The sequence below is a fragment of the Phocoena phocoena genome, chromosome 19 (assembly GCF_963924675.1).
Source record: "Phocoena phocoena chromosome 19, mPhoPho1.1, whole genome shotgun sequence".
Taxonomy (NCBI): domain Eukaryota; kingdom Metazoa; phylum Chordata; class Mammalia; order Artiodactyla; family Phocoenidae; genus Phocoena; species Phocoena phocoena.
In genome coordinates, this window is record NC_089237.1 from 39,672,304 (window position 1) to 39,698,029 (window position 25,726).

At 76.9% G+C, this 25,726-nt stretch overlaps 25 non-coding genes across 25 annotated transcripts; all 25 read right to left on the minus strand.

Annotated features, from left to right (window-relative positions):
- Positions 1-551: 551 nt before the first annotated feature.
- Positions 552-670, minus strand: LOC136140025 (5S ribosomal RNA). The gene has a single exon (XR_010657523.1). It is a non-coding gene; the product is annotated as a 5S ribosomal RNA (ribosomal RNA).
- Positions 671-1,571: 901 nt separating this feature from the next.
- On the minus strand, positions 1,572-1,690 carry LOC136140027 (5S ribosomal RNA). The gene has a single exon (XR_010657525.1). It is a non-coding gene; the product is annotated as a 5S ribosomal RNA (ribosomal RNA).
- Positions 1,691-2,591: 901 nt separating this feature from the next.
- On the minus strand, positions 2,592-2,710 carry LOC136140028 (5S ribosomal RNA). The gene has a single exon (XR_010657526.1). It is a non-coding gene; the product is annotated as a 5S ribosomal RNA (ribosomal RNA).
- A 924-nt stretch (positions 2,711-3,634) lies between these two features.
- Positions 3,635-3,753, minus strand: LOC136140029 (5S ribosomal RNA). The gene has a single exon (XR_010657527.1). It is a non-coding gene; the product is annotated as a 5S ribosomal RNA (ribosomal RNA).
- Positions 3,754-4,677: 924 nt separating this feature from the next.
- LOC136139421 (5S ribosomal RNA) lies at positions 4,678-4,796 on the minus strand. Its single transcript, XR_010656958.1, has one exon. It is a non-coding gene; the product is annotated as a 5S ribosomal RNA (ribosomal RNA).
- A 924-nt stretch (positions 4,797-5,720) lies between these two features.
- LOC136140030 (5S ribosomal RNA) lies at positions 5,721-5,839 on the minus strand. Its single transcript, XR_010657528.1, has one exon. It is a non-coding gene; the product is annotated as a 5S ribosomal RNA (ribosomal RNA).
- A 924-nt stretch (positions 5,840-6,763) lies between these two features.
- On the minus strand, positions 6,764-6,882 carry LOC136140031 (5S ribosomal RNA). Its single transcript, XR_010657529.1, has one exon. It is a non-coding gene; the product is annotated as a 5S ribosomal RNA (ribosomal RNA).
- A 924-nt stretch (positions 6,883-7,806) lies between these two features.
- LOC136139422 (5S ribosomal RNA) lies at positions 7,807-7,925 on the minus strand. Its single transcript, XR_010656959.1, has one exon. It is a non-coding gene; the product is annotated as a 5S ribosomal RNA (ribosomal RNA).
- A 924-nt stretch (positions 7,926-8,849) lies between these two features.
- On the minus strand, positions 8,850-8,968 carry LOC136140032 (5S ribosomal RNA). Its single transcript, XR_010657530.1, has one exon. It is a non-coding gene; the product is annotated as a 5S ribosomal RNA (ribosomal RNA).
- A 924-nt stretch (positions 8,969-9,892) lies between these two features.
- On the minus strand, positions 9,893-10,011 carry LOC136140033 (5S ribosomal RNA). Its single transcript, XR_010657531.1, has one exon. It is a non-coding gene; the product is annotated as a 5S ribosomal RNA (ribosomal RNA).
- A 924-nt stretch (positions 10,012-10,935) lies between these two features.
- On the minus strand, positions 10,936-11,054 carry LOC136139423 (5S ribosomal RNA). The gene has a single exon (XR_010656960.1). It is a non-coding gene; the product is annotated as a 5S ribosomal RNA (ribosomal RNA).
- Positions 11,055-11,978: 924 nt separating this feature from the next.
- On the minus strand, positions 11,979-12,097 carry LOC136140034 (5S ribosomal RNA). Its single transcript, XR_010657532.1, has one exon. It is a non-coding gene; the product is annotated as a 5S ribosomal RNA (ribosomal RNA).
- Positions 12,098-13,021: 924 nt separating this feature from the next.
- Positions 13,022-13,140, minus strand: LOC136140035 (5S ribosomal RNA). Its single transcript, XR_010657533.1, has one exon. It is a non-coding gene; the product is annotated as a 5S ribosomal RNA (ribosomal RNA).
- Positions 13,141-14,064: 924 nt separating this feature from the next.
- On the minus strand, positions 14,065-14,183 carry LOC136140036 (5S ribosomal RNA). The gene has a single exon (XR_010657534.1). It is a non-coding gene; the product is annotated as a 5S ribosomal RNA (ribosomal RNA).
- Positions 14,184-15,107: 924 nt separating this feature from the next.
- On the minus strand, positions 15,108-15,226 carry LOC136139435 (5S ribosomal RNA). Its single transcript, XR_010656972.1, has one exon. It is a non-coding gene; the product is annotated as a 5S ribosomal RNA (ribosomal RNA).
- A 901-nt stretch (positions 15,227-16,127) lies between these two features.
- LOC136140038 (5S ribosomal RNA) lies at positions 16,128-16,246 on the minus strand. The gene has a single exon (XR_010657536.1). It is a non-coding gene; the product is annotated as a 5S ribosomal RNA (ribosomal RNA).
- A 901-nt stretch (positions 16,247-17,147) lies between these two features.
- On the minus strand, positions 17,148-17,266 carry LOC136140040 (5S ribosomal RNA). Its single transcript, XR_010657537.1, has one exon. It is a non-coding gene; the product is annotated as a 5S ribosomal RNA (ribosomal RNA).
- A 901-nt stretch (positions 17,267-18,167) lies between these two features.
- Positions 18,168-18,286, minus strand: LOC136140041 (5S ribosomal RNA). Its single transcript, XR_010657538.1, has one exon. It is a non-coding gene; the product is annotated as a 5S ribosomal RNA (ribosomal RNA).
- A 901-nt stretch (positions 18,287-19,187) lies between these two features.
- LOC136140042 (5S ribosomal RNA) lies at positions 19,188-19,306 on the minus strand. Its single transcript, XR_010657539.1, has one exon. It is a non-coding gene; the product is annotated as a 5S ribosomal RNA (ribosomal RNA).
- A 901-nt stretch (positions 19,307-20,207) lies between these two features.
- On the minus strand, positions 20,208-20,326 carry LOC136140043 (5S ribosomal RNA). The gene has a single exon (XR_010657540.1). It is a non-coding gene; the product is annotated as a 5S ribosomal RNA (ribosomal RNA).
- Positions 20,327-21,227: 901 nt separating this feature from the next.
- LOC136140045 (5S ribosomal RNA) lies at positions 21,228-21,346 on the minus strand. Its single transcript, XR_010657542.1, has one exon. It is a non-coding gene; the product is annotated as a 5S ribosomal RNA (ribosomal RNA).
- A 901-nt stretch (positions 21,347-22,247) lies between these two features.
- On the minus strand, positions 22,248-22,366 carry LOC136140046 (5S ribosomal RNA). Its single transcript, XR_010657543.1, has one exon. It is a non-coding gene; the product is annotated as a 5S ribosomal RNA (ribosomal RNA).
- A 901-nt stretch (positions 22,367-23,267) lies between these two features.
- Positions 23,268-23,386, minus strand: LOC136140047 (5S ribosomal RNA). The gene has a single exon (XR_010657544.1). It is a non-coding gene; the product is annotated as a 5S ribosomal RNA (ribosomal RNA).
- Positions 23,387-24,287: 901 nt separating this feature from the next.
- Positions 24,288-24,406, minus strand: LOC136140048 (5S ribosomal RNA). The gene has a single exon (XR_010657545.1). It is a non-coding gene; the product is annotated as a 5S ribosomal RNA (ribosomal RNA).
- A 901-nt stretch (positions 24,407-25,307) lies between these two features.
- On the minus strand, positions 25,308-25,426 carry LOC136140049 (5S ribosomal RNA). The gene has a single exon (XR_010657546.1). It is a non-coding gene; the product is annotated as a 5S ribosomal RNA (ribosomal RNA).
- Positions 25,427-25,726: the final 300 nt, after the last annotated feature.

Below are 25,726 nucleotides of genomic sequence, written 5' to 3' on the forward strand. Positions count from 1 at the left end.
TGGCCCGAAGCCACTGGGAGCCACCATTGCGTCGCCACGGCCCCTCAGCCCCGGCAAGGCCACCCTTGCCCGCACACCACCCGCCGAGCTCAGGAGCCCGCCCCTGGTGGCCGGCAGGCCCGGGGAAGCGGCCCCGGCCCTCGATCCCGCTCCCGCACCCGGCCGCGGCGACACGGCGGAGGCGGGGCTTCTGCCGGAGGGAGCTGTGGCGGGACACACCGGCGCACAGGTGGCGGCAGCGGGGCTGGGCGCCAGTGGGGGCGGCCAGGTGCAGGTCGAGGGGCTCGCTGGCCGAAAGGACGGCAACCGGGCCCGCGGCGGATTCTGGGTCCGGGCCAGCCACCCCGGGAGCGTCCGGGGTGCGGCTGCCTTCCGGGGCCGCCTTCTGGCCGCCCGGCCGGCCGGGCCGGCGGGGAGCGGCCCCTCCGGCGCACGCGCGCCGTGGTGGGAGGGGCCTGAGGAGGTGGGGCCTGCAGCGGGGCCCGGCGGGGGCGGAGCCGGCGGCCACCGCCCGCGGGCGAGTAAAGGAGAAGGCGGAGCGGGAGGCAAAAAGCCTACAGCACCCGGTATTCCCAGGCGGTCTCCCATCCAAGTACTAACCAGGCCCGACCCTGCTTAGCTTCCGAGATCAGACGAGATCGGGCGCGTTCAGGGTGGTATGGCCGTAGACGGGGGCGGGGACCGCGGGCTGCCTCTTGAGGCCCAGTTGCGCTGGCGCTGGCGCCTTAGGGCCAGCCAGCCCGGCGGTCAGCCCGCCCAGGCAGGGGGAACGGACGTCTCGGGTATCGGGCGGTGGCGGAGGGTTTGGCCACCACCTCCCAGCCGAGGGCCGGCGTGACCCAGCAAACCCTTCGGCGCTTGGCGCCCCGCCCAAGATCCCGCACGTCGCTCACAGGGACGTGGCCCCGGGGGCTTCGGGGCCCGGGGCCCGCGGTCCCTGGGGCATCGCCCCTGCCCGCCCACGCGGCGCTAGGCGCAGCCCGGCCGCAGCCCGGGCCGGCCCTGCTGCCCGACAGCAGCTGGCCCGAAGCCACTGGGAGCCACCATTGCGTCGCCACGGCCCCTCAGCCCCGGCAAGGCCACCCTTGCCCGCACACCACCCGCCGAGCTCAGGAGCCCGCCCCTGGTGGCCGGCAGGCCCGGGGAAGCGGCCCCGGCCCTCGATCCCGCTCCCGCACCCGGCCGCGGCGACACGGCGGAGGCGGGGCTTCTGCCGGAGGGAGCTGTGGCGGGACACACCGGCGCACAGGTGGCGGCAGCGGGGCTGGGCGCCAGTGGGGGCGGCCAGGTGCAGGTCGAGGGGCTCGCTGGCCGAAAGGACGGCAACCGGGCCCGCGGCGGATTCTGGGTCCGGGCCAGCCACCCCGGGAGCGTCCGGGGTGCGGCTGCCTTCCGGGGCCGCCTTCTGGCCGCCCGGCCGGCCGGGCCGGCGGGGAGCGGCCCCTCCGGCGCACGCGCGCCGTGGTGGGAGGGGCCTGAGGAGGTGGGGCCTGCAGCGGGGCCCGGCGGGGGCGGAGCCGGCGGCCACCGCCCGCGGGCGAGTAAAGGAGAAGGCGGAGCGGGAGGCAAAAAGCCTACAGCACCCGGTATTCCCAGGCGGTCTCCCATCCAAGTACTAACCAGGCCCGACCCTGCTTAGCTTCCGAGATCAGACGAGATCGGGCGCGTTCAGGGTGGTATGGCCGTAGACGGGGGCGGGGACCGCGGGCTGCCTCTTGAGGCCCAGTTGCGCTGGCGCTGGCGCCTTAGGGCCAGCCAGCCCGGCGGTCAGCCCGCCCAGGCAGGGGGAACGGACGTCTCGGTTATCGGGCGGTGGCGGAGGGTTTGGCCACCACCTCCCAGCCGAGGGCCGGCGTGACCCAGCAAACCCTTCGGCGCTTGGCGCCCCGCCCAAGATCCCGCACGTCGCTCACAGGGACGTGGCCCCGGGGGCTTCGGGGCCCGGGGCCCGCGGTCCCTGGGGCATCGCCCCTGCCCGCCCACGCGGCGCTAGGCGCAGCCTGGCCGCAGCCCGGGCCGGCCCTGCTGCCCGACTGCAGCTGGCCCGAAGCCACTGGGAGCCACCATTGCGTCGCCACGGCCCCTCAGCCCCGGCAAGGCCACCCTTGCCCGCACACCACCCGCCGAGCTCAGGAGCCCGCCCCTGGTGGCCGGCAGGCCCGGGGAAGCGGCCCCGGCCCTCGATCCCGCTCCCGCACCCGGCCGCGGCGACACGGCGGAGGCGGGGCTTCTGCCGGAGGGAGCTGTGGCGGGACACACCGGCGCACAGGTGGCGGCAGCGGGGCTGGGCGCCAGTGGGGGCGGCCAGGTGCAGGTCGAGGGGCTCGCTGGCCGAAAGGACGGCAACCGGGCCCGCGGCGGATTCTGGGTCCGGGCCAGCCACCCCGGGAGCGTCCGGGGTGCGGCTGCCTTCCGGGGCCGCCTTCTGGCCGCCCGGCCGGCCGGGCCGGCGGGGAGCGGCCCCTCCGGCGCACGCGCGCCGTGGTGGGAGGGGCCTGAGGAGGTGGGGCCTGCAGCGGGGCCCGGCGGGGGCGGAGCCGGCGGCCACCGCCCGCGGGCGAGTAAAGGAGAAGGCGGAGCGGGAGGCAAAAAGCCTACAGCACCCGGTATTCCCAGGCGGTCTCCCATCCAAGTACTAACCAGGCCCGACCCTGCTTAGCTTCCGAGATCAGACGAGATCGGGCGCGTTCAGGGTGGTATGGCCGTAGACGGGGGCGGGGACCGCGGGCTGCCTCTTGAGGCCCAGTTGCGCTGGCGCTGGCGCCTTAGGGCCAGCCAGCCCGGCGGTCAGCCCGCCCCGGCGGGACCCCGCCGCCCGCCCAGGCAGGGGGAACGGACGTCTCGGGTATCGGGCGGTGGCGGAGGGTTTGGCCACCACCTCCCAGCCGAGGGCCGGCGTGACCCAGCAAACCCTTCGGCGCTTGGCGCCCCGCCCAAGATCCCGCACGTCGCTCACAGGGACGTGGCCCCGGGGGCTTCGGGGCCCGGGGCCCGCGGTCCCTGGGGCATCGCCCCTGCCCGCCCACGCGGCGCTAGGCACAGCCCGGCCGCAGCCCGGGCCGGCCCTGCTGCCCGACAGCAGCTGGCCCGAAGCCACTGGGAGCCACCATTGCGTCGCCACGGCCCCTCAGCCCCGGCAAGGCCACCCTTGCCCGCACACCACCCGCCGAGCTCAGGAGCCCGCCCCTGGTGGCCGGCAGGCCCGGGGAAGCGGCCCCGGCCCTCGATCCCGCTCCCGCACCCGGCCGCGGCGACACGGCGGAGGCGGGGCTTCTGCTGGAGGGAGCTGTGGCGGGACACACCGGCGCACAGGTGGCGGCAGCGGGGCTGGGCGCCAGTGGGGGCGGCCAGGTGCAGGTCGAGGGGCTCGCTGGCCGAAAGGACGGCAACCGGGCCCGCGGCGGATTCTGGGTCCGGGCCAGCCACCCCGGGAGCGTCCGGGGTGCGGCTGCCTTCCGGGGCCGCCTTCTGGCCGCCCGGCCGGCCGGGCCGGCGGGGAGCGGCCCCTCCGGCGCACGCGCGCCGTGGTGGGAGGGGCCTGAGGAGGTGGGGCCTGCAGCGGGGCCCGGCGGGGGCGGAGCCGGCGGCCACCGCCCGCGGGCGAGTAAAGGAGAAGGCGGAGCGGGAGGCAAAAAGCCTACAGCACCCGGTATTCCCAGGCGGTCTCCCATCCAAGTACTAACCAGGCCCGACCCTGCTTAGCTTCCGAGATCAGACGAGATCGGGCGCGTTCAGGGTGGTATGGCCGTAGACGGGGGCGGGGACCGCGGGCTGCCTCTTGAGGCCCAGTTGCGCTGGCGCTGGCGCCTTAGGGCCAGCCAGCCCGGCGGTCAGCCCGCCCCGGCGGGACCCCGCCGCCCGCCCAGGCAGGGGGAACGGACGTCTCGGGTATCGGGCGGTGGCGGAGGGTTTGGCCACCACCTCCCAGCCGAGGGCCGGCGTGACCCAGCAAACCCTTCGGCGCTTGGCGCCCCGCCCAAGATCCCGCACGTCGCTCACAGGGACGTGGCCCCGGGGGCTTCGGGGCCCGGGGCCCGCGGTCCCTGGGGCATCGCCCCTGCCCGCCCACGCGGCGCTAGGCGCAGCCCGGCCGCAGCCCGGGCCGGCCCTGCTGCCCGACAGCAGCTGGCCCGAAGCCACTGGGAGCCACCATTGCGTCGCCACGGCCCCTCAGCCCCGGCAAGGCCACCCTTGCCCGCACACCACCCGCCGAGCTCAGGAGCCCGCCCCTGGTGGCCGGCAGGCCCGGGGAAGCGGCCCCGGCCCTCGATCCCGCTCCCGCACCCGGCCGCGGCGACACGGCGGAGGCGGGGCTTCTGCCGGAGGGAGCTGTGGCGGGACACACCGGCGCACAGGTGGCGGAAGCGGGGCTGGGCGCCAGTGGGGGCGGCCAGGTGCAGGTCGAGGGGCTCGCTGGCCGAAAGGACGGCAACCGGGCCCGCGGCGGATTCTGGGTCCGGGCCAGCCACCCCGGGAGCGTCCGGGGTGCGGCTGCCTTCCGGGGCCGCCTTCTGGCCGCCCGGCCGGCCGGGCCGGCGGGGAGCGGCCCCTCCGGCGCACGCGCGCCGTGGTGGGAGGGGCCTGAGGAGGTGGGGCCTGCAGCGGGGCCCGGCGGGGGCGGAGCCGGCGGCCACCGCCCGCGGGCGAGTAAAGGAGAAGGCGGAGCGGGAGGCAAAATGCCTACAGCACCCGGTATTCCCAGGCGGTCTCCCATCCAAGTACTAACCAGGCCCGACCCTGCTTAGCTTCCGAGATCAGACGAGATCGGGCGCGTTCAGGGTGGTATGGCCGTAGACGGGGGCGGGGACCGCGGGCTGCCTCTTGAGGCCCAGTTGCGCTGGCGCTGGCGCCTTAGGGCCAGCCAGCCCGGCGGTCAGCCCGCCCCGGCGGGACCCCGCCGCCCGCCCAGGCAGGGGGAACGGACGTCTCGGGTATCGGGCGGTGGCGGAGGGTTTGGCCACCACCTCCCAGCCGAGGGCCGGCGTGACCCAGCAAACCCTTCGGCGCTTGGCGCCCCGCCCAAGATCCCGCACGTCGCTCACAGGGACGTGGCCCCGGGGGCTTCGGGGCCCGGGGCCCGCGGTCCCTGGGGCATCGCCCCTGCCCGCCCACGCGGCGCTAGGCGCAGCCCGGCCGCAGCCCGGGCCGGCCCTGCTGCCCGACAGCAGCTGGCCCGAAGCCACTGGGAGCCACCATTGCGTCGCCACGGCCCCTCAGCCCCGGCAAGGCCACCCTTGCCCGCACACCACCCGCCGAGCTCAGGAGCCCGCCCCTGGTGGCCGGCAGGCCCGGGGAAGCGGCCCCGGCCCTCGATCCCGCTCCCGCACCCGGCCGCGGCGACACGGCGGAGGCGGGGCTTCTGCTGGAGGGAGCTGTGGCGGGACACACCGGCGCACAGGTGGCGGCAGCGGGGCTGGGCGCCAGTGGGGGCGGCCAGGTGCAGGTCGAGGGGCTCGCTGGCCGAAAGGACGGCAACCGGGCCCGCGGCGGATTCTGGGTCCGGGCCAGCCACCCCGGGAGCGTCCGGGGTGCGGCTGCCTTCCGGGGCCGCCTTCTGGCCGCCCGGCCGGCCGGGCCGGCGGGGAGCGGCCCCTCCGGCGCACGCGCGCCGTGGTGGGAGGGGCCTGAGGAGGTGGGGCCTGCAGCGGGGCCCGGCGGGGGCGGAGCCGGCGGCCACCGCCCGCGGGCGAGTAAAGGAGAAGGCGGAGCGGGAGGCAAAAAGCCTACAGCACCCGGTATTCCCAGGCGGTCTCCCATCCAAGTACTAACCAGGCCCGACCCTGCTTAGCTTCCGAGATCAGACGAGATCGGGCGCGTTCAGGGTGGTATGGCCGTAGACGGGGGCGGGGACCGCGGGCTGCCTCTTGAGGCCCAGTTGCGCTGGCGCTGGCGCCTTAGGGCCAGCCAGCCCGGCGGTCAGCCCGCCCCGGCGGGACCCCGCCGCCCGCCCAGGCAGGGGGAACGGACGTCTCGGGTATCGGGCGGTGGCGGAGGGTTTGGCCACCACCTCCCAGCCGAGGGCCGGCGTGACCCAGCAAACCCTTCGGCGCTTGGCGCCCCGCCCAAGATCCCGCACGTCGCTCACAGGGACGTGGCCCCGGGGGCTTCGGGGCCCGGGGCCCGCGGTCCCTGGGGCATCGCCCCTGCCCGCCCACGCGGCGCTAGGCGCAGCCCGGCCGCAGCCCGGGCCGGCCCTGCTGCCCGACAGCAGCTGGCCCGAAGCCACTGGGAGCCACCATTGCGTCGCCACGGCCCCTCAGCCCCGGCAAGGCCACCCTTGCCCGCACACCACCCGCCGAGCTCAGGAGCCCGCCCCTGGTGGCCGGCAGGCCCGGGGAAGCGGCCCCGGCCCTCGATCCCGCTCCCGCACCCGGCCGCGGCGACACGGCGGAGGCGGGGCTTCTGCCGGAGGGAGCTGTGGCGGGACACACCGGCGCACAGGTGGCGGCAGCGGGGCTGGGCGCCAGTGGGGGCGGCCAGGTGCAGGTCGAGGGGCTCGCTGGCCGAAAGGATGGCAACCGGGCCCGCGGCGGATTCTGGGTCCGGGCCAGCCACCCCGGGAGCGTCCGGGGTGCGGCTGCCTTCCGGGGCCGCCTTCTGGCCGCCCGGCCGGCCGGGCCGGCGGGGAGCGGCCCCTCCGGCGCACGCGCGCCGTGGTGGGAGGGGCCTGAGGAGGTGGGGCCTGCAGCGGGGCCCGGCGGGGGCGGAGCCGGCGGCCACCGCCCGCGGGCGAGTAAAGGAGAAGGCGGAGCGGGAGGCAAAAAGCCTACAGCACCCGGTATTCCCAGGCGGTCTCCCATCCAAGTACTAACCAGGCCCGACCCTGCTTAGCTTCCGAGATCAGACGAGATCGGGCGCGTTCAGGGTGGTATGGCCGTAGACGGGGGCAGGGACCGCGGGCTGCCTCTTGAGGCCCAGTTGCGCTGGCGCTGGCGCCTTAGGGCCAGCCAGCCCGGCGGTCAGCCCGCCCCGGCGGGACCACGCCGCCCGCCCAGGCAGGGGGAACGGACGTCTCGGGTATCGGGCGGTGGCGGAGGGTTTGGCCACCACCTCCCAGCCGAGGGCCGGCGTGACCCAGCAAACCCTTCGGCGCTTGGCGCCCCGCCCAAGATCCCGCACGTCGCTCACAGGGACGTGGCCCCGGGGGCTTCGGGGCCCGGGGCCCGCGGTCCCTGGGGCATCGCCCCTGCCCGCCCACGCGGCGCTAGGCGCAGCCCGGCCGCAGCCCGGGCCGGCCCTGCTGCCCGACAGCAGCTGGCCCGAAGCCACTGGGAGCCACCATTGCGTCGCCACGGCCCCTCAGCCCCGGCAAGGCCACCCTTGCCCGCACACCACCCGCCGAGCTCAGGAGCCCGCCCCTGGTGGCCGGCAGGCCCGGGGAAGCGGCCCCGGCCCTCGATCCCGCTCCCGCACCCGGCCGCGGCGACACGGCGGAGGCGGGGCTTCTGCCGGAGGGAGCTGTGGCGGGACACACCGGCGCACAGGTGGCGGAAGCGGGGCTGGGCGCCAGTGGGGGCGGCCAGGTGCAGGTCGAGGGGCTCGCTGGCCGAAAGGACGGCAACCGGGCCCGCGGCGGATTCTGGGTCCGGGCCAGCCACCCCGGGAGCGTCCGGGGTGCGGCTGCCTTCCGGGGCCGCCTTCTGGCCGCCCGGCCGGCCGGGCCGGCGGGGAGCGGCCCCTCCGGCGCACGCGCGCCGTGGTGGGAGGGGCCTGAGGAGGTGGGGCCTGCAGCGGGGCCCGGCGGGGGCGGAGCCGGCGGCCACCGCCCGCGGGCGAGTAAAGGAGAAGGCGGAGCGGGAGGCAAAATGCCTACAGCACCCGGTATTCCCAGGCGGTCTCCCATCCAAGTACTAACCAGGCCCGACCCTGCTTAGCTTCCGAGATCAGACGAGATCGGGCGCGTTCAGGGTGGTATGGCCGTAGACGGGGGCGGGGACCGCGGGCTGCCTCTTGAGGCCCAGTTGCGCTGGCGCTGGCGCCTTAGGGCCAGCCAGCCCGGCGGTCAGCCCGCCCCGGCGGGACCCCGCCGCCCGCCCAGGCAGGGGGAACGGACGTCTCGGGTATCGGGCGGTGGCGGAGGGTTTGGCCACCACCTCCCAGCCGAGGGCCGGCGTGACCCAGCAAACCCTTCGGCGCTTGGCGCCCCGCCCAAGATCCCGCACGTCGCTCACAGGGACGTGGCCCCGGGGGCTTCGGGGCCCGGGGCCCGCGGTCCCTGGGGCATCGCCCCTGCCCGCCCACGCGGCGCTAGGCGCAGCCCGGCCGCAGCCCGGGCCGGCCCTGCTGCCCGACAGCAGCTGGCCCGAAGCCACTGGGAGCCACCATTGCGTCGCCACGGCCCCTCAGCCCCGGCAAGGCCACCCTTGCCCGCACACCACCCGCCGAGCTCAGGAGCCCGCCCCTGGTGGCCGGCAGGCCCGGGGAAGCGGCCCCGGCCCTCGATCCCGCTCCCGCACCCGGCCGCGGCGACACGGCGGAGGCGGGGCTTCTGCTGGAGGGAGCTGTGGCGGGACACACCGGCGCACAGGTGGCGGCAGCGGGGCTGGGCGCCAGTGGGGGCGGCCAGGTGCAGGTCGAGGGGCTCGCTGGCCGAAAGGACGGCAACCGGGCCCGCGGCGGATTCTGGGTCCGGGCCAGCCACCCCGGGAGCGTCCGGGGTGCGGCTGCCTTCCGGGGCCGCCTTCTGGCCGCCCGGCCGGCCGGGCCGGCGGGGAGCGGCCCCTCCGGCGCACGCGCGCCGTGGTGGGAGGGGCCTGAGGAGGTGGGGCCTGCAGCGGGGCCCGGCGGGGGCGGAGCCGGCGGCCACCGCCCGCGGGCGAGTAAAGGAGAAGGCGGAGCGGGAGGCAAAAAGCCTACAGCACCCGGTATTCCCAGGCGGTCTCCCATCCAAGTACTAACCAGGCCCGACCCTGCTTAGCTTCCGAGATCAGACGAGATCGGGCGCGTTCAGGGTGGTATGGCCGTAGACGGGGGCGGGGACCGCGGGCTGCCTCTTGAGGCCCAGTTGCGCTGGCGCTGGCGCCTTAGGGCCAGCCAGCCCGGCGGTCAGCCCGCCCCGGCGGGACCCCGCCGCCCGCCCAGGCAGGGGGAACGGACGTCTCGGGTATCGGGCGGTGGCGGAGGGTTTGGCCACCACCTCCCAGCCGAGGGCCGGCGTGACCCAGCAAACCCTTCGGCGCTTGGCGCCCCGCCCAAGATCCCGCACGTCGCTCACAGGGACGTGGCCCCGGGGGCTTCGGGGCCCGGGGCCCGCGGTCCCTGGGGCATCGCCCCTGCCCGCCCACGCGGCGCTAGGCGCAGCCCGGCCGCAGCCCGGGCCGGCCCTGCTGCCCGACAGCAGCTGGCCCGAAGCCACTGGGAGCCACCATTGCGTCGCCACGGCCCCTCAGCCCCGGCAAGGCCACCCTTGCCCGCACACCACCCGCCGAGCTCAGGAGCCCGCCCCTGGTGGCCGGCAGGCCCGGGGAAGCGGCCCCGGCCCTCGATCCCGCTCCCGCACCCGGCCGCGGCGACACGGCGGAGGCGGGGCTTCTGCCGGAGGGAGCTGTGGCGGGACACACCGGCGCACAGGTGGCGGCAGCGGGGCTGGGCGCCAGTGGGGGCGGCCAGGTGCAGGTCGAGGGGCTCGCTGGCCGAAAGGATGGCAACCGGGCCCGCGGCGGATTCTGGGTCCGGGCCAGCCACCCCGGGAGCGTCCGGGGTGCGGCTGCCTTCCGGGGCCGCCTTCTGGCCGCCCGGCCGGCCGGGCCGGCGGGGAGCGGCCCCTCCGGCGCACGCGCGCCGTGGTGGGAGGGGCCTGAGGAGGTGGGGCCTGCAGCGGGGCCCGGCGGGGGCGGAGCCGGCGGCCACCGCCCGCGGGCGAGTAAAGGAGAAGGCGGAGCGGGAGGCAAAAAGCCTACAGCACCCGGTATTCCCAGGCGGTCTCCCATCCAAGTACTAACCAGGCCCGACCCTGCTTAGCTTCCGAGATCAGACGAGATCGGGCGCGTTCAGGGTGGTATGGCCGTAGACGGGGGCAGGGACCGCGGGCTGCCTCTTGAGGCCCAGTTGCGCTGGCGCTGGCGCCTTAGGGCCAGCCAGCCCGGCGGTCAGCCCGCCCCGGCGGGACCACGCCGCCCGCCCAGGCAGGGGGAACGGACGTCTCGGGTATCGGGCGGTGGCGGAGGGTTTGGCCACCACCTCCCAGCCGAGGGCCGGCGTGACCCAGCAAACCCTTCGGCGCTTGGCGCCCCGCCCAAGATCCCGCACGTCGCTCACAGGGACGTGGCCCCGGGGGCTTCGGGGCCCGGGGCCCGCGGTCCCTGGGGCATCGCCCCTGCCCGCCCACGCGGCGCTAGGCGCAGCCCGGCCGCAGCCCGGGCCGGCCCTGCTGCCCGACAGCAGCTGGCCCGAAGCCACTGGGAGCCACCATTGCGTCGCCACGGCCCCTCAGCCCCGGCAAGGCCACCCTTGCCCGCACACCACCCGCCGAGCTCAGGAGCCCGCCCCTGGTGGCCGGCAGGCCCGGGGAAGCGGCCCCGGCCCTCGATCCCGCTCCCGCACCCGGCCGCGGCGACACGGCGGAGGCGGGGCTTCTGCCGGAGGGAGCTGTGGCGGGACACACCGGCGCACAGGTGGCGGAAGCGGGGCTGGGCGCCAGTGGGGGCGGCCAGGTGCAGGTCGAGGGGCTCGCTGGCCGAAAGGACGGCAACCGGGCCCGCGGCGGATTCTGGGTCCGGGCCAGCCACCCCGGGAGCGTCCGGGGTGCGGCTGCCTTCCGGGGCCGCCTTCTGGCCGCCCGGCCGGCCGGGCCGGCGGGGAGCGGCCCCTCCGGCGCACGCGCGCCGTGGTGGGAGGGGCCTGAGGAGGTGGGGCCTGCAGCGGGGCCCGGCGGGGGCGGAGCCGGCGGCCACCGCCCGCGGGCGAGTAAAGGAGAAGGCGGAGCGGGAGGCAAAATGCCTACAGCACCCGGTATTCCCAGGCGGTCTCCCATCCAAGTACTAACCAGGCCCGACCCTGCTTAGCTTCCGAGATCAGACGAGATCGGGCGCGTTCAGGGTGGTATGGCCGTAGACGGGGGCGGGGACCGCGGGCTGCCTCTTGAGGCCCAGTTGCGCTGGCGCTGGCGCCTTAGGGCCAGCCAGCCCGGCGGTCAGCCCGCCCCGGCGGGACCCCGCCGCCCGCCCAGGCAGGGGGAACGGACGTCTCGGGTATCGGGCGGTGGCGGAGGGTTTGGCCACCACCTCCCAGCCGAGGGCCGGCGTGACCCAGCAAACCCTTCGGCGCTTGGCGCCCCGCCCAAGATCCCGCACGTCGCTCACAGGGACGTGGCCCCGGGGGCTTCGGGGCCCGGGGCCCGCGGTCCCTGGGGCATCGCCCCTGCCCGCCCACGCGGCGCTAGGCGCAGCCCGGCCGCAGCCCGGGCCGGCCCTGCTGCCCGACAGCAGCTGGCCCGAAGCCACTGGGAGCCACCATTGCGTCGCCACGGCCCCTCAGCCCCGGCAAGGCCACCCTTGCCCGCACACCACCCGCCGAGCTCAGGAGCCCGCCCCTGGTGGCCGGCAGGCCCGGGGAAGCGGCCCCGGCCCTCGATCCCGCTCCCGCACCCGGCCGCGGCGACACGGCGGAGGCGGGGCTTCTGCTGGAGGGAGCTGTGGCGGGACACACCGGCGCACAGGTGGCGGCAGCGGGGCTGGGCGCCAGTGGGGGCGGCCAGGTGCAGGTCGAGGGGCTCGCTGGCCGAAAGGACGGCAACCGGGCCCGCGGCGGATTCTGGGTCCGGGCCAGCCACCCCGGGAGCGTCCGGGGTGCGGCTGCCTTCCGGGGCCGCCTTCTGGCCGCCCGGCCGGCCGGGCCGGCGGGGAGCGGCCCCTCCGGCGCACGCGCGCCGTGGTGGGAGGGGCCTGAGGAGGTGGGGCCTGCAGCGGGGCCCGGCGGGGGCGGAGCCGGCGGCCACCGCCCGCGGGCGAGTAAAGGAGAAGGCGGAGCGGGAGGCAAAAAGCCTACAGCACCCGGTATTCCCAGGCGGTCTCCCATCCAAGTACTAACCAGGCCCGACCCTGCTTAGCTTCCGAGATCAGACGAGATCGGGCGCGTTCAGGGTGGTATGGCCGTAGACGGGGGCGGGGACCGCGGGCTGCCTCTTGAGGCCCAGTTGCGCTGGCGCTGGCGCCTTAGGGCCAGCCAGCCCGGCGGTCAGCCCGCCCCGGCGGGACCCCGCCGCCCGCCCAGGCAGGGGGAACGGACGTCTCGGGTATCGGGCGGTGGCGGAGGGTTTGGCCACCACCTCCCAGCCGAGGGCCGGCGTGACCCAGCAAACCCTTCGGCGCTTGGCGCCCCGCCCAAGATCCCGCACGTCGCTCACAGGGACGTGGCCCCGGGGGCTTCGGGGCCCGGGGCCCGCGGTCCCTGGGGCATCGCCCCTGCCCGCCCACGCGGCGCTAGGCGCAGCCCGGCCGCAGCCCGGGCCGGCCCTGCTGCCCGACAGCAGCTGGCCCGAAGCCACTGGGAGCCACCATTGCGTCGCCACGGCCCCTCAGCCCCGGCAAGGCCACCCTTGCCCGCACACCACCCGCCGAGCTCAGGAGCCCGCCCCTGGTGGCCGGCAGGCCCGGGGAAGCGGCCCCGGCCCTCGATCCCGCTCCCGCACCCGGCCGCGGCGACACGGCGGAGGCGGGGCTTCTGCCGGAGGGAGCTGTGGCGGGACACACCGGCGCACAGGTGGCGGCAGCGGGGCTGGGCGCCAGTGGGGGCGGCCAGGTGCAGGTCGAGGGGCTCGCTGGCCGAAAGGATGGCAACCGGGCCCGCGGCGGATTCTGGGTCCGGGCCAGCCACCCCGGGAGCGTCCGGGGTGCGGCTGCCTTCCGGGGCCGCCTTCTGGCCGCCCGGCCGGCCGGGCCGGCGGGGAGCGGCCCCTCCGGCGCACGCGCGCCGTGGTGGGAGGGGCCTGAGGAGTTGGGGCCTGCAGCGGGGCCCGGCGGGGGCGGAGCCGGCGGCCACCGCCCGCGGGCGAGTAAAGGAGAAGGCGGAGCGGGAGGCAAAAAGCCTACAGCACCCGGTATTCCCAGGCGGTCTCCCATCCAAGTACTAACCAGGCCCGACCCTGCTTAGCTTCCGAGATCAGACGAGATCGGGCGCGTTCAGGGTGGTATGGCCGTAGACGGGGGCAGGGACCGCGGGCTGCCTCTTGAGGCCCAGTTGCGCTGGCGCTGGCGCCTTAGGGCCAGCCAGCCCGGCGGTCAGCCCGCCCCTGCGGGACCACGCCGCCCGCCCAGGCAGGGGGAACGGACGTCTCGGGTATCGGGCGGTGGCGGAGGGTTTGGCCACCACCTCCCAGCCGAGGGCCGGCGTGACCCAGCAAACCCTTCGGCGCTTGGCGCCCCGCCCAAGATCCCGCACGTCGCTCACAGGGACGTGGCCCCGGGGGCTTCGGGGCCCGGGGCCCGCGGTCCCTGGGGCATCGCCCCTGCCCGCCCACGCGGCGCTAGGCGCAGCCCGGCCGCAGCCCGGGCCGGCCCTGCTGCCCGACAGCAGCTGGCCCGAAGCCACTGGGAGCCACCATTGCGTCGCCACGGCCCCTCAGCCCCGGCAAGGCCACCCTTGCCCGCACACCACCCGCCGAGCTCAGGAGCCCGCCCCTGGTGGCCGGCAGGCCCGGGGAAGCGGCCCCGGCCCTCGATCCCGCTCCCGCACCCGGCCGCGGCGACACGGTGGAGGCGGGGCTTCTGCCGGAGGGAGCTGTGGCGGGACACACCGGCGCACAGGTGGCGGCAGCGGGGCTGGGCGCCAGTGGGGGCGGCCAGGTGCAGGTCGAGGGGCTCGCTGGCCGAAAGGACGGCAACCGGGCCCGCGGCGGATTCTGGGTCCGGGCCAGCCACCCCGGGAGCGTCCGGGGTGCGGCTGCCTTCCGGGGCCGCCTTCTGGCCGCCCGGCCGGCCGGGCCGGCGGGGAGCGGACCCTCCGGCGCACGCGCGCCGTGGTGGGAGGGGCCTGAGGAGGTGGGGCCTGCAGCAGGGCCCGGCGGGGGCGGAGCCGGCGGCCACCGCCCGCGGGCGAGTAAAGGAGAAGGCGGAGCGGGAGGCAAAAAGCCTACAGCACCCGGTATTCCCAGGCGGTCTCCCATCCAAGTACTAACCAGGCCCGACCCTGCTTAGCTTCCGAGATCAGACGAGATCGGGCGCGTTCAGGGTGGTATGGCCGTAGACGGGGGCGGGGACCGCGGGCTGCCTCTTGAGGCCCAGTTGCGCTGGCGCTGGCGCCTTAGGGCCAGCCAGCCCGGCGGTCAGCCCGCCCCGGCGGGACCCCGCCGCCCGCCCAGGCAGGGGGAACGGACGTCTCGGGTATCGGGCGGTGGCGGAGGGTTTGGCCACCACCTCCCAGCCGAGGGCCGGCGTGACCCAGCAAACCCTTCGGCGCTTGGCGCCCCGCCCAAGATCCCGCACGTCCCTCACAGGGACGTGGCCCCGGAGGCTTCGGGGCCCGGGGCCCGCGGTCCCTGGGGCATCGCCCCTGCCCGCCCACGCGGCGCTAGGCGCATCCCGGCCGCAGCCCGGGCCGGCCCTGCTGCCCGACAGCAGCTGGCCCGAAGCCACTGGGAGCCACCATTGCGTCGCCACGGCCCCTCAGCCCCGGCAAGGCCACCCTTGCCCGCACACCACCCGCCGAGCTCAGGAGCCCGCCCCTGGTGGCCGGCAGGCCCGGGGAAGCGGCCCCGGCCCTCGATCCCGCTCCCGCACCCGGCCGCGGCGACACGGCGGAGGCGGGGCTTCTGCCGGAGGGAGCTGTGGCGGGACACACCGGCGCACAGGTGGCGGCAGCGGGGCTGGGCGCCAGTGGGGGCGGCCAGGTGCAGGTCGAGGGGCTCGCTGGCCGAAAGGACGGCAACCGGGCCCGCGGCGGATTCTGGGTCCGGGCCAGCCACCCCGGGAGCGTCCGGGGTGCGGCTGCCTTCCGGGGCCGCCTTCTGGCCGCCCGGCCGGCCGGGCCGGCGGGGAGCGGCCCCTCCGGCGCACGCGCGCCGTGGTGGGAGGGGCCTGAGGAGGTGGGGCCTGCAGCGGGGCCCGGCGGGGGCGGAGCCGGCGGCCACCGCCCGCGGGCGAGTAAAGGAGAAGGCGGAGCGGGAGGCAAAAAGCCTACAGCACCCGGTATTCCCAGGCGGTCTCCCATTCAAGTACTAACCAGGCCCGACCCTGCTTAGCTTCCGAGATCAGACGAGATCGGGCGCGTTCAGGGTGGTATGGCCGTAGACGGGGGCGGGGACCGCGGGCTGCCTCTTGAGGCCCAGTTGCGCTGGCGCTGGCGCCTTAGGGCCAGCCAGCCCGGCGGTCAGCCCGCCCAGGCAGGGGGAACGGACGTCTCGGGTATCGGGCGGTGGCGGAGGGTTTGGCCACCACCTCCCAGCCGAGGGCCGGCGTGACCCAGCAAACCCTTCGGCGCTTGGCGCCCCGCCCAAGATCCCGCACGTCGCTCACAGGGACGTGGCCCCGGAGGCTTCGGGGCCCGGGGCCCGCGGTCCCTGGGGCATCGCCCCTGCCCGCCCACGCGGCGCTAGGCGCAGCCCGGCCGCAGCCCGGGCCGGCCCTGCTGCCCGACTGCAGCTGGCCCGAAGCCACTGGGAGCCACCATTGCGTCGCCACGGCCCCTCAGCCCCGGCAAGGCCACCCTTGCCCGCACACCACCCGCCGAGCTCAGGAGCCCGCCCCTGGTGGCCGGCAGGCCCGGGGAAGCGGCCCCGGCCCTCGATCCCGCTCCCGCACCCGTCCGCGGCGACACGGCGGAGGCGGGGCTTCTGCCGGAGGGAGCTGTGGCGGGACACACCGGCGCACAGGTGGCGGCAGCGGGGCTGGGCGCCAGTGGGGGCGGCCAGGTGCAGGTCGAGGGGCTCGCTGGCCGAAAGGACGGCAACCGGGCCCGCGGCGGATTCTGGGTCCGGGCCAGCCACCCCGGGAGCGTCCGGGGTGCGGCTGCCTTCCGGGGCCGCCTTCTGGCCGCCCGGCCGGCCGGGCCGGCGGGGAGCGGCCCCTCCGGCGCAGGCGCGCCGTGGTGGGAGGGGCCTGAGGAGGTGGGGCCTGCAGCGGGGCCCGGCGGGGGCGGAGCCGGCGGCCACCGCCCACGGGCGAGTAAAGGAGAAGGCGGAGCGGGAGGCAAAAAGCCTACAGCACCCGGTATTCCCAGGCGGTCTCCCATCCAAGTACTAACCAGGCCCGACCCTGCTTAGCTTCCGAGATCAGACGAGATCGGGCGCGTTCAGGGTGGTATGGCCGTAGACGGGGGCGGGGACCGCGGGCTGCCTCTTGAGGCCCAGTTGCGCTGGCGCTGGCGCCTTAGGGCCAGCCAGCCCGGCGGTCAGCCCGCCCAGGCAGGGGGAACGGACGTCTCGGGTATCGGGCGGTGGCGGAGGGTTTGGCCACCACCTCCCAGCCGAGGGCCGGCGTGACCCAGCAAACCCTTCGGCGCTTGGCGCCCCGCCCAAGATCCCGCACGTCGCTCACAGGGACGTGGCCCCGGGGGCTTCGGGGCCCGGGGCCCGCGGTCCCTGGGGCATCGCCCCTGCCCGCCCACGCGGCGCTAGGCGCAGCCCGGCCGCAGCCCGGGCCGGCCCTGCTGCCCGACAGCAGCTGGCCCGAAGCCACTGGGAGCCACCATTACGTCGCCACGGCCCCTCAGCCCCGGCAAGGCCACCCTTGCCCGCACACCACCCGCCGAGCTCAGGAGCCCGCCCCTGGTGGCCGGCAGGCCCGGGGAAGCGGCCCCGGCCCTCGATCCCGCTCCCGCACCCGGCCGCGGCGACACGGCGGAGGCGGGGCTTCTGCCGGAGGGAGCTGTGGCGGGACACACCGGCGCACAGGTGGCGGCAGCGGGGCTGGGCGCCAGTGGGGGCGGCCAGGTGCAGGTCGAGGGGCTCGCTGGCCGAAAGGACGGCAACCGGGCCCGCGGCGGATTCTGGGTCCGGGCCAGCCACCCCGGGAGCGTCCGGGGTGCGGCTGCCTTCCGGGGCCGCCTTCTGGCCGCCCGGCCGGCCGGGCCGGCGGGGAGCGGCCCCTCCGGCGCACGCGCGCCGTGGTGGGAGGGGCCTGAGGAGGTGGGGCCTGCAGCGGGGCCCGGCGGGGGCGGAGCCGGCGGCCACCGCCCGCGGGCGAGTAAAGGAGAAGGCGGAGCGGGAGGCAAAAAGCCTACAGCACCCGGTATTCCCAGGCGGTCTCCCATCCAAGTACTAACCAGGCCCGACCCTGCTTAGCTTCCGAGATCAGACGAGATCGGGCGCGTTCAGGGTGGTATGGCCGTAGACGGGGGCGGGGACCGCGGGCTGCCTCTTGAGGCCCAGTTGCGCTGGCGCTGGCGCCTTAGGGCCAGCCAGCCCGGCGGTCAGCCCGCCCAGGCAGGGGGAACGGACGTCTCGGGTATCGGGCGGTGGCGGAGGGTTTGGCCACCACCTCCCAGCCGAGGGCCGGCGTGACCCAGCAAACCCTTCGGCGCTTGGCGCCCCGCCCAAGATCCCGCACGTCGCTCACAGGGACGTGGCCCCGGGGGCTTCGGGGCCCGGGGCCCGCGGTCCCTGGGGCATCGCCCCTGCCCGCCCACGCGGCGCTAGGCGCAGCCCGGCCGCAGCCCGGGCCGGCCCTGCTGCCCGACAGCAGCTGGCCCGAAGCCACTGGGAGCCACCATTGCGTCGCCACGGCCCCTCAGCCCCGGCAAGGCCACCCTTGCCCGCACACCACCCGCCGAGCTCAGGAGCCCGCCCCTGGTGGCCGGCAGGCCCGGGGAAGCGGCCCCGGCCCTCGATCCCGCTCCCGCACCCGGCCGCGGCGACACGGCGGAGGCGGGGCTTCTGCCGGAGGGAGCTGTGGCGGGACACACCGGCGCACAGGTGGCGGCAGCGGGGCTGGGCGCCAGTGGGGGCGGCCAGGTGCAGGTCGAGGGGCTCGCTGGCCGAAAGGACGGCAACCGGGCCCGCGGCGGATTCTGGGTCCGGGCCAGCCACCCCGGGAGCGTCCGGGGTGCGGCTGCCTTCCGGGGCCGCCTTCTGGCCGCCCGGCCGGCCGGGCCGGCGGGGAGCGGCCCCTCCGGCGCACGCGCGCCGTGGTGGGAGGGGCCTGAGGAGGTGGGGCCTGCAGCGGGGCCCGGCGGGGGCGGAGCCGGCGGCCACCGCCCGCGGGCGAGTAAAGGAGAAGGCGGAGCGGGAGGCAAAAAGCCTACAGCACCCGGTATTCCCAGGCGGTCTCCCATCCAAGTACTAACCAGGCCCGACCCTGCTTAGCTTCCGAGATCAGACGAGATCGGGCGCGTTCAGGGTGGTATGGCCGTAGACGGGGGCGGGGACCGCGGGCTGCCTCTTGAGGCCCAGTTGCGCTGGCGCTGGCGCCTTAGGGCCAGCCAGCCCGGCGGTCAGCCCGCCCAGGCAGGGGGAACGGACGTCTCGGGTATCGGGCGGTGGCGGAGGGTTTGGCCACCACCTCCCAGCCGAGGGCCGGCGTGACCCAGCAAACCCTTCGGCGCTTGGCGCCCCGCCCAAGATCCCGCACGTCGCTCACAGGGACGTGGCCCCGGGGGCTTCGGGGCCCGGGGCCCGCGGTCCCTGGGGCATCGCCCCTGCCCGCCCACGCGGCGCTAGGCGCAGCCCGGCCGCAGCCCGGGCCGGCCCTGCTGCCCGACAGCAGCTGGCCCGAAGCCACTGGGAGCCACCATTGCGTCGCCACGGCCCCTCAGCCCCGGCAAGGCCACCCTTGCCCGCACACCACCCGCCGAGCTCAGGAGCCCGCCCCTGGTGGCCGGCAGGCCCGGGGAAGCGGCCCCGGCCCTCGATCCCGCTCCCGCACCCGGCCGCGGCGACACGGCGGAGGCGGGGCTTCTGCCGGAGGGAGCTGTGGCGGGACACACCGGCGCACAGGTGGCGGCAGCGGGGCTGGGCGCCAGTGGGGGCGGCCAGGTGCAGGTCGAGGGGCTCGCTGGCCGAAAGGACGGCAACCGGGCCCGCGGCGGATTCTGGGTCCGGGCCAGCCACCCCGGGAGCGTCCGGGGTGCGGCTGCCTTCCGGGGCCGCCTTCTGGCCGCCCGGCCGGCCGGGCCGGCGGGGAGCGGCCCCTCCGGCGCACGCGCGCCGTGGTGGGAGGGGCCTGAGGAGGTGGGGCCTGCAGCGGGGCCCGGCGGGGGCGGAGCCGGCGGCCACCGCCCGCGGGCGAGTAAAGGAGAAGGCGGAGCGGGAGGCAAAAAGCCTACAGCACCCGGTATTCCCAGGCGGTCTCCCATCCAAGTACTAACCAGGCCCGACCCTGCTTAGCTTCCGAGATCAGACGAGATCGGGCGCGTTCAGGGTGGTATGGCCGTAGACGGGGGCGGGGACCGCGGGCTGCCTCTTGAGGCCCAGTTGCGCTGGCGCTGGCGCCTTAGGGCCAGCCAGCCCGGCGGTCAGCCCGCCCAGGCAGGGGGAACGGACGTCTCGGGTATCGGGCGGTGGCGGAGGGTTTGGCCACCACCTCCCAGCCGAGGGCCGGCGTGACCCAGCAAACCCTTCGGCGCTTGGCGCCCCGCCCAAGATCCCGCACGTCGCTCACAGGGACGTGGCCCCGGGGGCTTCGGGGCCCGGGGCCCGCGGTCCCTGGGGCATCGCCGCTGCCCGCCCACGCGGCGCTAGGCGCAGCCCGGCCGCAGCCCGGGCCGGCCCTGCTGCCCGACAGCAGCTGGCCCGAAGCCACTGGGAGCCACCATTGCGTCGCCACGGCCCCTCAGCCCCGGCAAGGCCACCCTTGCCCGCACACCACCCGCCGAGCTCAGGAGCCCGCCCCTGGTGGCCGGCAGGCCCGGGGAAGCGGCCCCGGCCCTCGATCCCGCTCCCGCACCCGGCCGCGGTGACACGGCGGAGGCGGGGCTTCTGCCGGAGGGAGCTGTGGCGGGACACACCGGCGCACAGGTGGCGGCAGCGGGGCTGGGCGCCAGTGGGGGCGGCCAGGTGCAGGTCGAGGGGCTCGCTGGCCGAAAGGACGGCAACCGGGCCCGCGGCGGATTCTGGGTCCGGGCCAGCCACCCCGGGAGCGTCCGGGGTGCGGCTGCCTTCCGGGGCCGCCTTCTGGCCGCCCGGCCGGCCGGGCCGGCGGGGAGCGGCCCCTCCGGCGCACGCGCGCCGTGGTGGGAGGGGCCTGAGGAGGTGGGGCCTGCAGCGGGGCCCGGCGGGGGCGGAGCCGGCGGCCACCGCCCGCGGGCGAGTAAAGGAGAAGGCGGAGCGGGAGGCAAAAAGCCTACAGCACCCGGTATTCCCAGGCGGTCTCCCATCCAAGTACTAACCAGGCCCGACCCTGCTTAGCTTCCGAGATCAGACGAGATCGGGCGCGTTCAGGGTGGTATGGCCGTAGACGGGGGCGGGGACCGCGGGCTGCCTCTTGAGGCCCAGTTGCGCTGGCGCTGGCGCCTTAGGGCCAGCCAGCCCGGCGGTCAGCCCGCCCAGGCAGGGGGAACGGACGTCTCGGGTATCGGGCGGTGGCGGAGGGTTTGGCCACCACCTCCCAGCCGAGGGCCGGCGTGACCCAGCAAACCCTTCGGCGCTTGGCGCCCCGCCCAAGATCCCGCACGTCGCTCACAGGGACGTGGCCCCGGGGGCTTCGGGGCCCGGGGCCCGCGGTCCCTGGGGCATCGCCCCTGCCCGCCCACGCGGCGCTAGGCGCAGCCCGGCCGCAGCCCGGGCCGGCCCTGCTGCCCGACAGCAGCTGGCCCGAAGCCACTGGGAGCCACCATTGCGTCGCCACGGCCCCTCAGCCCCGGCAAGGCCACCCTTGCCCGCACACCACCCGCCGAGCTCAGGAGCCCGCCCCTGGTGGCCGGCAGGCCCGGGGAAGCGGCCCCGGCCCTCGATCCCGCTCCCGCACCCGGCCGCGGCGACACGGCGGAGGCGGGGCTTCTGCCGGAGGGAGCTGTGGCGGGACACACCGGCGCACAGGTGGCGGCAGCGGGGCTGGGCGCCAGTGGGGGCGGCCAGGTGCAGGTCGAGGGGCTCGCTGGCCGAAAGGACGGCAACCGGGCCCGCGGCGGATTCTGGGTCCGGGCCAGCCACCCCGGGAGCGTCCGGGGTGCGGCTGCCTTCCGGGGCCGCCTTCTGGCCGCCCGGCCGGCCGGGCCGGCGGGGAGCGGCCCCTCCGGCGCACGCGCGCCGTGGTGGGAGGGGCCTGAGGAGGTGGGGCCTGCAGCGGGGCCCGGCGGGGGCGGAGCCGGCGGCCACCGCCCGCGGGCGAGTAAAGGAGAAGGCGGAGCGGGAGGCAAAAAGCCTACAGCACCCGGTATTCCCAGGCGGTCTCCCATCCAAGTACTAACCAGGCCCGACCCTGCTTAGCTTCCGAGATCAGACGAGATCGGGCGCGTTCAGGGTGGTATGGCCGTAGACGGGGGCGGGGACCGCGGGCTGCCTCTTGAGGCCCAGTTGCGCTGGCGCTGGCGCCTTAGGGCCAGCCAGCCCGGCGGTCAGCCCGCCCAGGCAGGGGGAACGGACGTCTCGGGTATCGGGCGGTGGCGGAGGGTTTGGCCACCACCTCCCAGCCGAGGGCCGGCGTGACCCAGCAAACCCTTCGGCGCTTGGCGCCCCGCCCAAGATCCCGCACGTCGCTCACAGGGACGTGGCCCCGGGGGCTTCGGGGCCCGGGGCCCGCGGTCCCTGGGGCATCGCCCCTGCCCGCCCACGCGGCGCTAGGCGCAGCCCGGCCGCAGCCCGGGCCGGCCCTGCTGCCCGACAGCAGCTGGCCTGAAGCCACTGGGAGCCACCATTGCGTCGCCACGGCCCCTCAGCCCCGGCAAGGCCACCCTTGCCCGCACACCACCCGCCGAGCTCAGGAGCCCGCCCCTGGTGGCCGGCAGGCCCGGGGAAGCGGCCCCGGCCCTCGATCCCGCTCCCGCACCCGGCCGCGGCGACACGGCGGAGGCGGGGCTTCTGCCGGAGGGAGCTGTGGCGGGACACACCGGCGCACAGGTGGCGGCAGCGGGGCTGGGCGCCAGTGGGGGCGGCCAGGTGCAGGTCGAGGGGCTCGCTGGCCGAAAGGACGGCAACCGGGCCCGCGGCGGATTCTGGGTCCGGGCCAGCCACCCCGGGAGCGTCCGGGGTGCGGCTGCCTTCCGGGGCCGCCTTCTGGCCGCCCGGCCGGCCGGGCCGGCGGGGAGCGGCCCCTCCGGTGCACGCGCGCCGTGGTGGGAGGGGCCTGAGTAGGTGGGGCCTGCAGCGGGGCCCGGCGGGGGCGGAGCCGGCGGCCACCGCCCGCGGGCGAGTAAAGGAGAAGGCGGAGCGGGAGGCAAAAAGCCTACAGCACCCGGTATTCCCAGGCGGTCTCCCATCCAAGTACTAACCAGGCCCGACCCTGCTTAGCTTCCGAGATCAGACGAGATCGGGCGCGTTCAGGGTGGTATGGCCGTAGACGGGGGCGGGGACCGCGGGCTGCCTCTTGAGGCCCAGTTGCGCTGGCGCTGGCGCCTTAGGGCCAGCCAGCCCGGCGGTCAGCCCGCCCAGGCAGGGGGAACGGACGTCTCGGGTATCGGGCGGTGGCGGAGGGTTTGGCCACCACCTCCCAGCCGAGGGCCGGCGTGACCCAGCAAACCCTTCGGCGCTTGGCGCCCCGCCCAAGATCCCGCACGTCGCTCACAGGGACGTGGCCCCGGGGGCTTCGGGGCCCGGGGCCCGCGGTCCCTGGGGCATCGCCCCTGCCCGCCCACGCGGCGCTAGGCGCAGCCCGGCCGCAGCCCGGGCCGGCCCTGCTGCCCGACAGCAGCTGGCCCGAAGCCACTGGGAGCCACCATTGCGTCGCCACGGCCCCTCAGCCCCGGCAAGGCCACCCTTGCCCGCACACCACCCGCCGAGCTCAGGAGCCCGCCCCTGGTGGCCGGCAGGCCCGGGGAAGCGGCCCCGGCCCTCGATCCCGCTCCCGCACCCGGCCGCGGCGACACGGCGGAGGCGGGGCTTCTGCCGGAGGGAGCTGTGGCGGGACACACCGGCGCACAGGTGGCGGCAGCGGGGCTGGGCGCCAGTGGGGGCGGCCAGGTGCAGGTCGAGGGGCTCGCTGGCCGAAAGGACGGCAACCGGGCCCGCGGCGGATTCTGGGTCCGGGCCAGCCACCCCGGGAGCGTCCGGGGTGCGGCTGCCTTCCGGGGCCGCCTTCTGGCCGCCCGGCCGGCCGGGCCGGCGGGGAGCGGCCCCTCCGGCACACGCGCGCCATGGTGGGAGGGGCCTGAGGAGGTGGGGCCTGCAGCGGGGCCCGGCGGGGGCGGAGCCGGCGGCCACCGCCCGCGGGCGAGTAAAGGAGAAGGCGGAGCGGGAGGCAAAAAGCCTACAGCACCCGGTATTCCCAGGCGGTCTCCCATCCAAGTACTAACCAGGCCCGACCCTGCTTAGCTTCCGAGATCAGACGAGATCGGGCGCGTTCAGGGTGGTATGGCCGTAGACGGGGACGGGGACCGCGGGCTGCCTCTTGAGGCCCAGTTGCGCTGGCGCTGGCGCCTTAGGGCCAGCCAGCCCGGCGGTCAGCCCGCCCAGGCAGGGGGAACGGACGTCTCGGGTATCGGGCGGTGGCGGAGGGTTTGGCCACCACCTCCCAGCCGAGGGCCGGCGTGACCCAGCAAACCCTTCGGCGCTTGGCGCCCCGCCCAAGATCCCGCACGTCGCTCACAGGGACGTGGCCCCGGGGGCTTCGGGGCCCGGGGCCCGCGGTCCCTGGGGCATCGCCCCTGCCCGCCCACGCGGCGCTAGGCGCAGCCCGGCCGCAGCCCGGGCCGGCCCTGCTGCCCGACAGCAGCTGGCCCGAAGCCACTGGGAGCCACCATTGCGTCGCCACGGCCCCTCAGCCCCGGCAAGGCCACCCTTGCCCGCACACCACCCGCCGAGCTCAGGAGCCCGCCCCTGGTGGCCGGCAGGCCCGGGGAAGCGGCCCCGGCCCTCGATCCCGCTCCCGCACCCGGCCGCGGCGACACGGCGGAGGCGGGGCTTCTGCCGGAGGGAGCTGTGGCGGGACACACCGGCGCACAGGTGGCGGCAGCGGGGCTGGGCGCCAGTGGGGGCGGCCAGGTGCAGGTCGAGGGGCTCGCTGGCCGAAAGGACGGCAACCGGGCCCGCGGCGGATTCTGGGTCCGGGCCAGCCACCCCGGGAGCGTCCGGGGTGCGGCTGCCTTCCGGGGCCGCCTTCTGGCCGCCCGGCCGGCCGGGCCGGCGGGGAGCGGCCCCTCCGGCGCACGCGCGCCGTGGTGGGAGGGGCCTGAGGAGGTGGGGCCTGCAGCGGGGCCCGGCGGGGGCGGAGCCGGCGGCCACCGCCCGCGGGCGAGTAAAGGAGAAGGCGGAGCGGGAGGCAAAAAGCCTACAGCACCCGGTATTCCCAGGCGGTCTCCCATCCAAGTACTAACCAGGCCCGACCCTGCTTAGCTTCCGAGATCAGACGAGATCGGGCGCGTTCAGGGTGGTATGGCCGTAGACGGGGGCGGGGACCGCGGGCTGCCTCTTGAGGCCCAGTTGCGCTGGCGCTGGCGCCTTAGGGCCAGCCAGCCCGGCGGTCAGCCCGCCCAGGCAGGGGGAACGGACGTCTCGGGTATCGGGCGGTGGCGGAGGGTTTGGCCACCACCTCCCAGCCGAGGGCCGGCGTGACCCAGCAAACCCTTCGGCGCTTGGCGCCCCGCCCAAGATCCCGCACGTCGCTCACAGGGACGTGGCCCCGGGGGCTTCGGGGCCCGGGGCCCGCGGTCCCTGGGGCATCGCCCCTGCCCGCCCACGCGGCGCTAGGCGCAGCCCGGCCGCAGCCCGGGCCGGCCCTGCTGCCCGACAGCAGCTGGCCCGAAGCCACTGGGAGCCACCATTGCGTCGCCACGGCCCCTCAGCCCCGGCAAGGCCACCCTTGCCCGCACACCACCCGCCGAGCTCAGGAGCCCGCCCCTGGTGGCCGGCAGGCCCGGGGAAGCGGCCCCGGCCCTCGATCCCGCTCCCGCACCCGGCCGCGGCGACACGGCGGAGGCGGGGCTTCTGCCGGAGGGAGCTGTGGCGGGACACACCGGCGCACAGGTGGCGGCAGCGGGGCTGGGCGCCAGTGGGGGCGGCCAGGTGCAGGTCGAGGGGCTCGCTGGCCGAAAGGACGGCAACCGGGCCCGCGGCGGATTCTGGGTCCGGGCCAGCCACCCCGGGAGCGTCCGGGGTGCGGCTGCCTTCCGGGGCCGCCTTCTGGCCGCCCGGCCGGCCGGGCCGGCGGGGAGCGGCCCCTCCGGCGCACGCGCGCCGTGGTGGGAGGGGCCTGAGGAGGTGGGGCCTAAAACGGGGCCCGGCGGGGGCGGAGCCGGCGGCCACCGCCCGCGGGCGAGTAAAGGAGAAGGCGGAGCAGGAGGCAAAAAGCCTACAGCACCCGGTATTCCCAGGCGGTCTCCCATCCAAGTACTAACCAGGCCCGACCCTGCTTAGCTTCCGAGATCAGACGAGATCGGGCGCGTTCAGGGTGGTATGGCCGTAGACGGGGGCGGGGACCGCGGGCTGCCTCTTGAGGCCCAGTTGCGCTGGCGCTGGCGCCTTAGGGCCAGCCAGCCCGGCGGTCAGCCCGCCCAGGCAGGGGGAACGGACGTCTCGGGTATCAGGCGGTGGCGGAGGGTTTGGCCACCACCTCCCAGCCGAGGGCCGGCGTGACCCAGCAAACCCTTCGGCGCTTGGCGCCCCGCCCAAGATCCCGCACGTCGCTCACAGGGACGTGGCCCCGGAGGCTTCGGGGCCCGGGGCCCGCGGTCCCTGGGGCATCGCCCCTGCCCGCCCACGCGGCGC